Raw genomic sequence first — 14,401 nt, 5'->3', positions numbered from 1 at the left:
GCTCGCTGCTAATCACTTTTTTTTCTTCAGATCTGCTCTGATCTTGATTCTGGTGTCACTGCCCCTCCCAAAGACTAAATTATGTTCTATTGAAAGTAGATGTTGAACTGGGGTGCTTTTGGTGGTAATTTAGTTGCATTGTATGGGACAAAAGCAGGGCTAGGGGTTATTTTCTACTAAAATATCACTAGCTGGGTGTTAGGTGAGGATGCTGGACAACAGAGTTGGGGATCTACGTGCAGTTTATTAAAGAGGAGTCATGAAGCCAATGGTCAAAGACAGGAGCAAATGGTATCTTAAGGATTATCCAAAATATGTGATCAAAATACAGGCCAATGGTCAGGCTAGGTGGCAAAACAACAGAATAAACTAGGCAAGGGGTCCAAACACGGAAAGACAAACAAGAAAAACGCTTTGTAATGCTACACAGGGTGAAACAAGACTCAGCAATGTGTGTTGCAAAAAGAGGTGTCCAGTTAATTATTCAATGATGAGCTTCAGCTGTGTGTCTGTGTCATCATCGGTGATTTGAAACAGGTGTGTGAACAGGTAAAATGGGATTTGTAGTTCTTTTGGTGGCAGATTTGTAGTTCTCCGTAGTTCTCTGTATGGACTACATTGCCTGTATTAATGCACGTTTTAAAAGTTGGCCTATCAAATGAGAAATGGGTGATGAAAGTGCCAAATGTGTAATTATAAAATTGTACATAGATTATATTTATGGGTAGTATTAATATTAAAACAACATTTGAAAAATTGCTATCAGTTTCGGTTTTGTTAGTTAGTAGTAGTTAGTAGTTTGGCCTCATACAGATAGATGGCAGAGAGAATGTAAATGTTTAACAGAAGTTCCTTCAGCAACGTAGTTCCTTCTCTGCGTTTAAAACCTAATCAGCCAGCAATTTTATGCAGGACAGTAAATTAACTGAGGTAATGAAGTGGCCAGGCCAGAGTCCTGATCTAAACCTGACATAAAATCATTGGTTCTAAATGTTGAACAGCAGCTCCTTCAGCAAGATGTAGTTCCTTCTCTGCGTTCAAAACCCAATCAGCCACCTATTTTATGCAGGACAGTGAATGAACTGAAGTAGTCAAGTGGCCAGATCAGAGTCCTGATCTAAACCTGGCTTAAAATCAATGGTTCTAACTAGGGCCAGACAAAATCTGTGGACTTTTTTGCTATTTCTGCACAGAAAAACAAAATTGCTGTCAATTTCAGTTTAGTTAGTTAGTTTCATTAATGGTTGTATTTATGTAAGTTTATTAATATTATTTTTTTTTTGTGGCTACATAGTTAGATTAGTTTTATATTTTTACTTTCTGTTATAGCAGCTCAGTTAACATAATACTTCCAGATTCTCAGGAAAAAATGAAACATGTCCAATTAACTGTTGCACACATATCTGAATAATAAAAACGTATAAGGGTTTTTAAAAAATCAAACATAAACAACCAAACTAGTAATTTTAGTCTAGCTCTGTAAAAAGTGATTACTTGGACTTTATTTTAAGGATTAAAAATTTTCATTTTCAATCAACTTAGTCTTTGATTTTATCAGGGGGTCACCACAACAGAATGAACCACCAACTACTCTGGCATATGTTTATGCAGCAAATTCCCTTCCAGCTGCAACCCAGCACCACGCAGGGAATTACCCATGCAGTCTCTTATTAACACACACACACACACACTCATACACTATGTCCAATTTAGTTTATTCAATTCACCTACACCGCATGTCTGTGAACTGTGGGGGAAACCAGAGCACCCGGAGGAAACCAACGGAAACACAGGGAGAACATGCAAACTCCACACAGAAATGCCAACTGACCCAGCCGCGACATTTGTGTTTCAATGTTTCATTCTTTCCAAAAATTATTCTTGGTAAACACATCAAGATTAGTGCACTTCTCTAAACGATGACGTACTTTTTAATTTTAAATATATAATGTAGGGTTTGCATGTTCTCCCCATGTTCGTATGGGTTTCCTCCGGGTGCTCCGGTTTCCCCCACAGTCCATAGACATGTGGTGTAGGTGAATTGAATAAGCTAAATTGGCTGTAGTGTATGTGTGTGAATGCAAGGGTGTATAGGTGTTTCCCAGTGTTGGGTTGCTGCTAGAAGGGCATCCGCTGCGTAAAACATATGCAGGACAAATTGGTGGTTCATTCCGCTGTGGTGACCCCTGATTAATAAAGGAAGTAAGCCATAAAGAAAATGAATGAATGAAATAATGTAGAGTCAGTCTTTTTAAATGCGTACATAAGAGTATATTTAATAATGAAATTGTAATAACTACTTAAAGACACCTAAGTGTCTTTAATTCCATTGATTGGATACTTAATCAATGAATATTATATTACCTGCGAAAACCTTACTTAATAAAAAAATTGAAATGCAACACAAGTAAACATGTACTACTCATAAGTTTCTTTTTATTTTTTATGCTGTCTATAAATAATGTCTAAATGACAGAATGTGTTTTTACCTTTAACAGCTATCTGTTTTGTTACTTTCACTTATCTTACCAGACTTTAAACAAGCTTCCTTCAGCAAAGTGTCCTTCGTGAAAATGTTATATTGCTTATGTTTGCAAGGCCTCATATGTAAAACATGAATAAATGCATTTCATTTTCACATGCTAAAATATTCTTATTGGTATACATACTGAGATTCCCCTGACATCCTATTTTGTTATACTTTAATGCATTTTTTTCTGCAATGTGTTATTTGCTGGAATAAAATTGGCCCCAAATAAAAACAGAAACATTGTCACTAGGATTAGCGTTTACATTTTTCGACAAGACTATATATATATATATATATATATATATATATATATATATATATATATATATATATATATATATATATATATATATATATATATTGTGAAGCAGCAGTTTATTATACATGAGATTGGTCTCTAACAAAGAAAGATTTCTGTACCTAATTTTATTTATTGATTGTGTGCTCCAAAACAAATTCAACTGTGGTTTACATGACCTGGGCAGACAAGGTAAAAGTGAGACTTTTTAGACCTGTGAGTCATTAATCAATCTACATTTGAGACTTTAAACTGTGGCATCTCTGCTGGAAGCTGGTGCTCAGGCGTCTGTGGAGTAATTCCATCTATGAATAACACAAGCAGTGTCCGTGACTCTGGTTAATCAGGAGACAACGCAGCATTGGTCAAGCTTGTGCATTAGATATCACATGAATCAGTGAAATTGCTGCATGTGGTCAGGTCTCGACACTTGCAAAACACTGAATCATGCAGGAGCAGGTCAGTTCACCTTTTCTGTTATGAATCTTGAGCATGCCAAAAAAGATTTTGCTTGTGGGTTTAACTATATTGTTGACATATTACATTTTATATGTGTTTATTAATATAAATGTGTTTATTAATATGTTTTACTCTAAAATATAGATGAATCTTTGCTGAGGAGTATGTTGTGTGGACAGAGAAGTGGACAACTTTAGTGGATGCATGTTTAATTTAATTCAGTCTGCTGAAATGATCATTATTAAACCGAGGAAAGACTGAACGCAAAGTATATAAAGAAGTGAGTGAAAGGTGGAGGTGAAGTGACATGGTTTGGATTTCTGCAGCAGTAGTTTGGCCTCCTATACAGATAGATAGCAGAGAGATTGAAAATGTTTAACAGAAGGTTCTTCAACATTACGTGGTTCCTTCTCTGCATTCAGAACCCAATCGGCCAGCAAGTTTATGCAGGGCAGTAAATGAACTGAGGTAATGAAGTGGCCAGACTAGAGTCCTGACCTAAACCTGACTTAAAATCATTGGTTTTAACTAGGGTCAGACAAAATCTGTGGACTTTTTTGAAATTTTGCACAGAAGTTTATAGAAAATCAGCAGGTTTATGCTGAATAATTTTAAGAGTATTGGAACTAACTAACTAACTAACTAACTAACCAACTAACTAAATACTTCTTAACATTTATTTAAGTTTTATAATGCTAATCCAATTAGAAACACTTGTCTAGGAAACAAAGCTAAGATTTCTACTAAAAGACTGAAAATTTTACTTTACTAACTCTATAGTACATAAATCATCTACACATTTGTATATTATTCAGTAATATTATGTAAATTAATATTATAACTGATTAAATAAAAAAGTACACAATTACACAAGTAAATAATTCGCTTTAATCTGTGATGACAACCACTTACTCTAGGTGTACTTTATCCCTTACATAATAAAATATGATGTCTTGTAGTCCCAGATGTGCCGATGCCATTTAAAACAAAGGCCTTACAAAGGATACTGAATGAACTGAGGTAATGAAGTGGCCAGACCAGAGTCCTGACCTAAACTTGACTTAAAATCATTGGTTCTAACTAGAGCCAGACAAAATCTGTGGACTTTCTTTTTTGGTTGCAATTTATTCACAGAATTTTATAGAAAATCTGCAGATTTATGCTGAATGACTAGAACTAAATACTTTGTAATGTTTATTTAAGTTTTATAATGCTAATCCAATTAGAAACAATACTAAACTAAGCTACAGTACATTATATTTCTACTAAAAGACCACTTAGGTGTACTTTATCCCTTACATAATAGAATAGGGATGTCTAGTGACCCCAGATGAGCCGAATTCATTTAAAACAAAGACCTCGACAATTTCTACAGAAAAAAAATGGATTCAAAATCAGTTACTCATTATGCTCGTAGACAGTCATCACATTATAGGTTAAAAAGTGAACTTGTTGTTTGTACTGCCTTAACTTGTTTGCCTTTTAACCACAACTGATGTGATCTGACCATATTCTAAGTTTGTTTTGGCAGCAGGATCACAGTCACACAGAGGAGCAGACCAGTCTGTTTTTTTAATTATTTATTTATTTTGTGTGTTTTGGGGTGATAGAAGCTCACGGCAGTCTGTGGTGTGAGCTATATGTGCCAACAGGGCGGCAGGTGTCATGATTTAGTGCTGATGCCAAAACTCCGCCTGCTTTCTTCAGTACCCATCTGTTTGGGGACGAATGCAGAGAAACCAGGCTAAAAACACACGACTAAATGGGTCAAAATACTCAGATCTGCACTGAAATAGCTAAAATAACACTTTTTAAATACTGTTTTAATGTTCAGAATGTATCATGCACTTAGACTTTCCTTTTAAAATGTACAATTTAGAGGATTTGATATAAAGAGATTCTTTTAAATGTGTTTTTATAATGTTTTCAGACCTTTTACAGTTTTTCTTCTTCCTAATTGCAGTGTTTGCTTGTTTGGCAAGTCCATTACTTAGAAGTGTGCATGCTGCTTTTGGATCCAATAGATGACTGTAAAATGTTTTCTTTATAAATATAGTGTGTATTTATATATGCTGTATAGGCTGTGTATTTTTAAATCTCAAATCATATCCTTAAATGCTTGCAGATGAGTTGAAATGCATTTCCCTGAGAGAGGCCAAGTTTCAAAGAGACCTCTCATGCTTCATTTTCTGGCAAGAAAATTGCTCTTAATCAGTGATATAAAATCTGAAACATACTTTAAATTAGATAAATGTACCCAAAAAGCAACACTACGTACAGTACATGCAGTCAGTGGTCATCATTTTGGTACCATTAGTAAAAATATTATTAAGCTTTGTGTTTTTGGTGAAAATCTGCAAAATACAACAGGTCTCTTTGTGCATTGCATGAAATGTCTTTTGAGTGCCATAGACACACCTTAAGGGGATAGTTCAGCCAAATGGGTTGTTTTTAATCACGTGGTTCTAGTGATGCGCGGAATTCAGATGGAGGGCTGGAAAAAGAGGAATGGGAGACATAGCGGAAAGTCCGTATTTTTGCGATTCATACCATATTTCAAAGGAGATATAAACAGAAAATAACGTATATGATGGGTGTGATGCTAATATCATGAAGAGGGCCAAGTTTTCTACTGAACTAACATGTATTTGCCTGTCATCGATGCGGTACATACTGTATAATTACGTTGCATGAAAATACTATAGTAAATACTATAGTGTTTGGAAGCATACTATAGATAATTACTTGAATTAAAAAGTAATTATATTGCTGCTGTGGTACGACACAACTGTAGTAATAAACAAATTATATAATAGGCTTCAGGTTTCTATGCTATCATCACAATGCACCACAGCTTACACTAACCTTACAGTATTTATTACAGTTTATCAGTTTACTATACAGCATTCTGTAGCATTCATTAACAAAGAGTTATACAGTACACATTATACACTTTTCTTTGTGCTTCTAAAACATGTTTATTATAAATTACTATAGTTTTTCCCCCATGATATCTTCAAGGCATCACAAAATAACAGGTGAAATCATACAAAAGCGAGGCCGCATAGTCTACATTATTCATTTATTTTTGTAAGAGGGAAAGAGTTAAAATTATCAAATTAAAAAGGGAAAATTATTCTCTTTATTCTCTATTTCCACCTGGGGATACTCATCCCGAGGCCCTCGCAGACCACGCAGCGCCACTGATTCGATCCAAGACTAGCGACGAGATGATCCCAAGGTTTCCATAATCCTGGACCAGGCTGTATCCTGAGAAGCTGCTGTGGTGGTCATGGAGGAGTGGAGAGTTTCCTGTGACGCTCCAGGGACAGACGAGTCTTCGCTGAGGCCCAGCTTTCAGCCTCCGGTGCTTAAACTGCAGCTCTGCACAAGACGTTTGGCCAGTGGAGAAATGGTTGTACCCTACTGAGCCTGGTTCTCTCGAGGTTTTTTTCCTTCACTCACGCCAATTGGTGATTTTTTTTTTTCCTCGCCGCTGTCGTCACTAGCTGGCATGGTTCGGGATATGTAGAGCTGCGCATCGATGGACTTGCTCTTCAGTGTTTGGACTCTCAGTAGTGATTATTAAACCACACTGAACTGAGCTAAACTGAACTGAACTGAAACTTTAAAAACTGAACTACACCGTTCCAATTTACTATGATCTTTCATGTGAAGCTGCTTTGACACAATCTACATTGTAAAAGCGCTATACAAATAAAGGTGAATTTGATTGAATAGAATTGAAAAACTGCTCCACAATAATAATCGACTAGTTTTGTGCAAGGGTTGCATTTAATTTTTGTTCGGTCGATGAATTTACCATCAACAAACATTCACAGTTGCTGCGCATATAGATGTCACCGTTACGGTTGCTTATTCGGCCGAAATGCCAGTAAAGACACAGATTTTTGCAAAACAAGATGAAGATTTCATTGCAGCGATGACATGGCAGGGTATGTTATTTATATTCTCCTGGATTTTGTATATGTGGTGGTGTAGTAGTGTGGTATCTGATTTTTATAGAACACATAAACATATTTATACACATAGCTAGGCTTGTATATAATCTTTACTGGTGCTGTCAAACAAATAATCACATTCAAAAAGGTTTGTTCACATAGATGTATTGAATGAATGTTTATTATTACATGCCGCCTTTTTATCTGTTTTTGAGCCAGTTTCTGGAACTTTCTCCCCTTTATGACTTAAAATGTTTGGAGTTCTATAAAATCTGTTCGGCATTTCTTATTTTGCCAATTTAAACAATTATAAACAACATAAAACAGAAATATTTTTATGTTCTGACAGCGATTCCTATGTAGAAGAATCACTTCCTGCCCTCCATCTGAATTTCACACGTCATCAATGACGTCATGTGAAAAGAACTTATAAAACAATCTGCTTTTAAGTGTACTTACTCTCAGGTCATCTAAGATGTAGGTGACTTTTGTATGAAGAACATTAAAGAAACTTTTAGCCATACTCAGTTGTCAAAAGTTTATTTTGAGTTTTGACACTAGCACAATAAAATTTCAAATCGAGGATATCCCAAATACAAAAGAATATGGTTTTAAAACAAAAACAAATAGTACGACATACTTATAGTAAGTTTAATAGTTTGTCTTCAGGTTTGTTTGTTGTGTACCATTCATTATTCACTGTGTAAGTTAACAAGGCTTCAATATCGGAATTAGCGGAAACAGTGGTCCCTCACCATAACACCGTTCACCTTTAGTGGCCTCGCTGTTTCGCAGATTTTTTAGTGTAATTTCATGTGCTTATTTGTTTAAAGCGCATTGAGTTTCTGATTAGTGTGTTCCTGATTAGTGTTATTGTGTTCTGCATCCTGATTGGCTGTAAACCAGTCAATCAATCCCCTCCGTGCCGTGTCTCCTGTACAGTACAGAATGCGTTCAGCTTGCCAAGTTGACATTAATCTTCAATCGCTTGCAGTGTAACTCTAAAGTATATTTGCAAGTTTTCTCCCCAACAAATCCCATAATGTCGACTAAACATTCGGCACTGTCAAAGGCACCTGCGGTAGCACCCTAAATGCAGAGGAAGATGCCAACGACTGCACAAAAAGTTGGACTTCTGGACATGCTAAAGCAAGGTAGAAGTTAAGTGAGTTTTTAAACAAGAGAGAAAAGTGTGAAAATGTTAATGTCTATCTGAGAAAACTGTATAGTGAGGGGATTTACAGCCTAGAACAGCTATAATAATTGTAAAAAATTAAGCAGACTACTTTGCGGATTTCACCTAATGTGGGCTATTTTTAGAATGTAACTCCCGTGATTAATGAGAGACCACTGTACCGCATTTCCATTGCCTTTCAAATTGCACAAATTGAAAGTTCTAAATCTGCTTAATGGAGTAAGAAAATGTGTTTTAAAGGTTCAGACCAAATTTATACAGTTTGTTAAAATAAATTCTGTATATGGTATTACAGGGCTAATTTTGACCTCAGAGATAGGCCTATAAGAGTAGCTTATTCTAAATCATGAATTGTTTATTGTTTTTCAATGCAGTCTCACAGGAATTTTATAACTATTTGATTTATTGACTGATTCGTATTCATTTGTACAATCACAGTAGTACATTTTAGTATAATTTGCTTATCCCTAATGAGAGGTAGGTTTAGAGGTGGGGTTTGGGAACACTCCTCCATCGAAATTGAAAAGATTGAAATCATATGAATTTGTACAAATTAGCTTCTTTTCTGACATTATGTGGTTACAAAAAATAGCTACATTTCCTCATAATAAAAACAATAAAACAAAGTTCAGCCTGCCATACTTTGTACAATTTGTTGCCACAGTACTATAGCAGTAAAATATTAGAAGACATGGGATCAGCTTTCATTGCTATGCAGATGATACTCAATTATATATTTCAACTAAACCTAATGAGATGTCTGAACTGTCTAAGCTAACTGAGTGTATTAAAGATGTTAAAGACTGGATGACCAAAAATTTTCTTCTCTTAAACTCAGACAAAACTGAATTTTGCCTAAATCATGTACACAGCAGATCTCACAACTCGACCTACAATTAGAGGGATACAAAGTTAGCATTAGCTCTACTATAAAAGATCTGGGTGTCATATTAGACAGCAATTTAACTTTTGAACATCATATATCCCATGTCACAAAAACTGCTTTCTTTCATCTGAGAAATATCACTAAAGTTATGAAGTATGCTATCCATCTCAGATGCAGAAAAGCTAGTCCATGCTTTTATGACTTGGTTTTGTATTGAATTTAAAATATTGCTTCTTACCTATAAAGCTTTACCTATAAAGCTCCTGTTTATCTAACCAACCTTCTGTCTCGCTACAATCCAACGCGCTACTTAAGATCTCAAAACTGCTTCTGGTAGTACCTAGAATAGCAAAGTCAAGTAAAGGAGGTCGAGTCTTCTCATTTAGGGCTCCTAAACTCTGGAATAGCCTACCTGATAATGTCCAAGGCTCAGATACACTCTCGCAGTTTAAAACTAGATTAAAGACCTAACTTTTTAGCAAAGCATACACTCAATACAACACATAGCAGTATGATGCATGAATCTGCTCCACGCATCTCGTTTATATACACTATAAACAGCAGCTACGCTAATTATTCTCTTTATTCTCTATTTCCACCTGGGGATACTCATCCTGAGGCCCCCAGAGATTATGCAGTGCCACTGAAGTGATCAAAGACCTGTGAAGAGATGATCCCAAGGTTTCCACAATCCTGGACCAGGCCGTAGCAGCTGCTGTGGTGGTCACGTCTGGAGTCTTCGCTAAGGTCCAACGTTCTCGAGCTTCTGGCGCCTAGAATGCAGCTGTGCACAAGATGTTTGGCCATAGGAGAAATGGTCATGCCCAACTGAGTCAGGTTTCTCTCAAGGTTTTTTTTTTTCCTTCACTTTCGCCAATTAGTGAAGTTTTTTTTCCTCGAATTGTAGAGCTGCGCATCAATGGATTACTCTTCAGTGTTTGGACTATCAGCAGTGAATATAACACACTGAACTAAACTGAACTTAAACTTTGAAAACTGAACTGACACTGTTTAAATTCACTATAATCTTCTATGTGAAGCTGCTTTGACACAATCTACATTGTAAAAGCGCAATACAAATAAAGATGAATTGAATTTAATTTAAACTCTTGAAACCAGGATTATCAAAAGTGCATATTTATTAACAAATCACACTTACAACAAGACCTGTTATGACAAGGATTTATCACAATACAATACCAGACAAAGAACAAACTCATGGGTACAAATAACAAGACATGATTGAACTGATAACAAATAGGGGTGTGACATAGGTGGAACTGATAAACGGTGGGAAATCAGAACAAAGGAATCACATGACATAAACAGAAGCTTATGGAACACAACACGTGGGGAATCACATGACACAACAAATTGACAACACCAGAATCGTGACATTCATGAATGTGTTATTTTTTTAGCAAAAATAAACTTTGTATAATCACATATATTTGATCCAAATTTTGGTCTGAGAGGGTGATTTTATCAAATGTGCCATTTACTGTCTGATGCTGGCTACTTTGTAACAAAATGCTTCAAACATTTTTTATTTTATTTTAATTAGCCTTATAAAGCAACAGCAAATAATAAAGAGCCAAACAAAATAAACTGAACTTTTAAATGTAATCGATATTTTTAGCATTTTTGAGAGTGGTAGGGCTGTTTTTTGTGCATCTATTTGCTTGGATATCTAACATTTATATCTAATATTTAATTAATGAATCAAATTATAACTACAGCAAGGCCTTAAGAAGCAAAATATCTGTCTGTGCAAAAAACATTACCTTTAATCCACAGCCTACTAAATGTGTTCATCATGACAGTCTGGACCACAAGCTGGAAAAAAATGTTTCTGGAACATGGAGATGAAACACTACCAACACTCAACCAGAACCTGCTGCCTTCCGTGTTAATGATTTAACTGTGGTTTATTATCGTTCCCGAAAAAATAAACTCAAGGCTATAACCAAGGCATTTGAGGTAGCTCAGAAATGATCCTCACTGATACAGAGAATAACTGCCCTTGGAGTGACTTTACAGCTTTTTTATGTTCAAAATTCAACATTAAACAACAAAGAAAGTTAAAAGATTAAAAAACTCTACATGACTGACAATATTTTGCTATAGAAGACGGCCAACATACTCTTTAAAAGTGGTTTGCTTTTGATATAAAACCTCATAACCACAAAGATTTGTCGCTATTAAGGCATTCAAACGATTTATGAGAATCATTTCGCATTACGTTTATCTATGGCTCCACTAAAGATATTGAAACATCATTACAATCTGGTTTTATGAGATTTAATATCAGATCTCACACAGTGAATATTAACAATATGCCCCATTTTCACAGTACGATAATGTTCCCCGATAACTGCAGTGTTACACTTGCACACCATCTTCCAGTGGGGAAAAAAAGCCAATCCAAGTCAAGTTATCAGGCACAAATGCAGTCGAATGTCGCATCTGCAGATAATGGGACAGCAGCTAGAATGTGCCACAGCTCCGGCCAGCTCGTCCATCGAACCACAGCGAGATTACAAATATATCAGTCTGACATTTGAGTATCATTAGGCAGCAGGAAAAGGAAGAGCTTGAAATTTAGTTGTTCTGAGATTTTTAATGACCACAGGGGTGATCTGACATTGTCGATGGCCTGGAGGCTGAAATGCTCAACGCTATAGGAATAAATAGATGTACAGTTGCAGGAAGTCTTTTGTTTGTTAGAAAGAGTAATGCTAATTTAATGAGCAGCCAGAGTCAGTACTTCAAATTTGTGACCCGTTTGGGTAACAAGCACCATTTACAGGTCCACGCATCGTTCCAGATACCCGAGAATGGCAAATGCTGTTGGCTAGAGGGATGAATGGCACTCTGTGACCTTTCAAACACCTCTTTTAGCTGCTGTTAGAACTGTCTCGGAAGATTTACCATTTAAATACCTACCAAACTCAGTCTTGTAGAGTTTCAGACCCATTTCAGAAATAGGTTAAATGATTCATTCTGGTGGGTGTTAAGGTGGCGCAGTGGGTAGCACGATCGCTTCACAGCAAGAAGGTCGTTGGTTTGAGCCCTGGCTGGGTCAGTTAGCATTTCTTTGTGGAGTTTGCATGTTCTCCCTGTTTCGTGTGGGTTTCTTTCAGGTGCTCTGGTTTCCCCTGCAGTCCCCGGACATGCACTATAGGTGAATTGGATAGTGTGGAGTGTATGGGTGTTTCCTGGCGATGGGTTGCAGCTGGAAGGGCACATATATATATATATATATATATATATATATATATATATATATATATATATATATATATATATATATATATATATATATTGCTGATGGAAATATCAAGGGCTAATAATGCAATTCAAAATGTGCTGTGCTCTTTCCTAGAAATAACCAGATAAGAAGACATGCAATAACGCAGATGTGGATGTCCTTAACTGGGCATTTCAGTCACCTTGTTTTTATTATACAACACTTTATATATATATATATATATATATATATATATATATATATATATATATATATATATATATATATATATATATAATACTAACTTGTGGGAGAAATGGCGCGTTGTGTGACTGCCGCTCTGTCCCTGGAGGATATTAAAGATATTTATTTATATATATTGATAACAGGGTTTCTTCTGATGAGCTTAAATGAGGCCCTATGGTATCAACGGTTGAAACGGTGGTGAGCAGAGCTGTTAGTTCTCAGACTGTGGTTATGGAATGCAAATTAGAAAACATGGCAGAGAAACTAGTGGCTTTTCAACTGATTTTGGACAGACCTGGAGACCTCTGACGGACATTAGACATCTGCAAAATTGGCATATATTGACCCAAATTTGAAAACATTTTCTCTTTCGGCTCCCCCATGACACTGTTGCCAGCCTTTGTCTTGGCCTTCCCCTGGAGAACAAGATAACAAGAGTCTGAATTCCTTCTCCCTATCCCAAGGACACCTGTTGAGACTCCACAGGCTTAAGGCTGATTTATCCTTCTGCGTCAAGCGCACGCTATTGCTCTGGCGCAGCCTGCTCGTGGTCCCATAGCCCTTGCCGTGGCCATCGCCGACGTGCACCCCTCAAAAAATGTTACTACACTTTGCAACGAAGCGCAAGCTCTGTGATCGGTCGGCTTGGTATCGCTGAGGAGTGTGGGCAGGACCAAGAGCCGCGCAAACCCAATGGAGCAAGTGTTTACAAGTGTGGAGTCCCATGAAGTAGCTCCAGATGGAAACATTATGTTGTTTTGTGTTTACCTTATGATTAAAGTTGGTGCACGTTCGCCAGTTCCCGCCTCAAAACTAGTGAGTTTGAGCCACTTGTACATTAAGGCAGCATTCAGAAAAAAACAAAACACCAGCGAAGAAACTCGACACAAAGGAACATAAAAACCTCACTGCCAGCTTGCGTTTCAGAAGTGTTATTGTAGAGCAACACAACATAGCGCAGAAGTAAAAATGCACAACAGGCTTTAAACACACAAGTACACAGCTACAGAAAATCACAGCCTCGCCCCACATCCCATGCCTTCGAATGCTTATCTGTGGTGTGGGTAAGCAGGTCTGCGACCAGTGCTTTCTAGCTGCAGGACCAAATAGCTATTACCTACATCAGACTATCCCTACATCCCCTGTTCCCTGTTGCAATGTTATGTCTATGTTTATGTGTTTATGTGCTGGTTGCTGGGGCTTCAATCCCACCCCACCCCAACCCCCCACCCCCGATCCCACACTGCCCTACTTTAAGGACAATCTGGGAGGAGCTTTTTTATCAAATTTTTCCCCTATTTTTCCCCTACTTCCTATTTTTCTTATGCTACTTCTCATCTGACCTGTCTTCCACTGAAATGTATGATGTTTGTGTATGGTCGGAGGGGTCCAACTTCGCTACATGCAACAGTGTTGTGACAATCATGTGATCATCATCATCATCAATTCGAACCAGTTAGTACTTGAACCAGTGACCTTCTTATTGTGAAGCAATCATGCTAACTACTTAGCCCCTGTGCTATTTTGCAACAGTAATTTGTAATAGCAAAAATATTAGTAGTCTGATTCAGTTGT

The sequence above is a fragment of the Danio aesculapii genome, chromosome 3 (genome assembly GCF_903798145.1).
Source record: "Danio aesculapii chromosome 3, fDanAes4.1, whole genome shotgun sequence".
In the NCBI taxonomy this organism is placed as follows: domain Eukaryota; kingdom Metazoa; phylum Chordata; class Actinopteri; order Cypriniformes; family Danionidae; genus Danio; species Danio aesculapii.
This window is presented reverse-complemented; position numbering follows the sequence as displayed.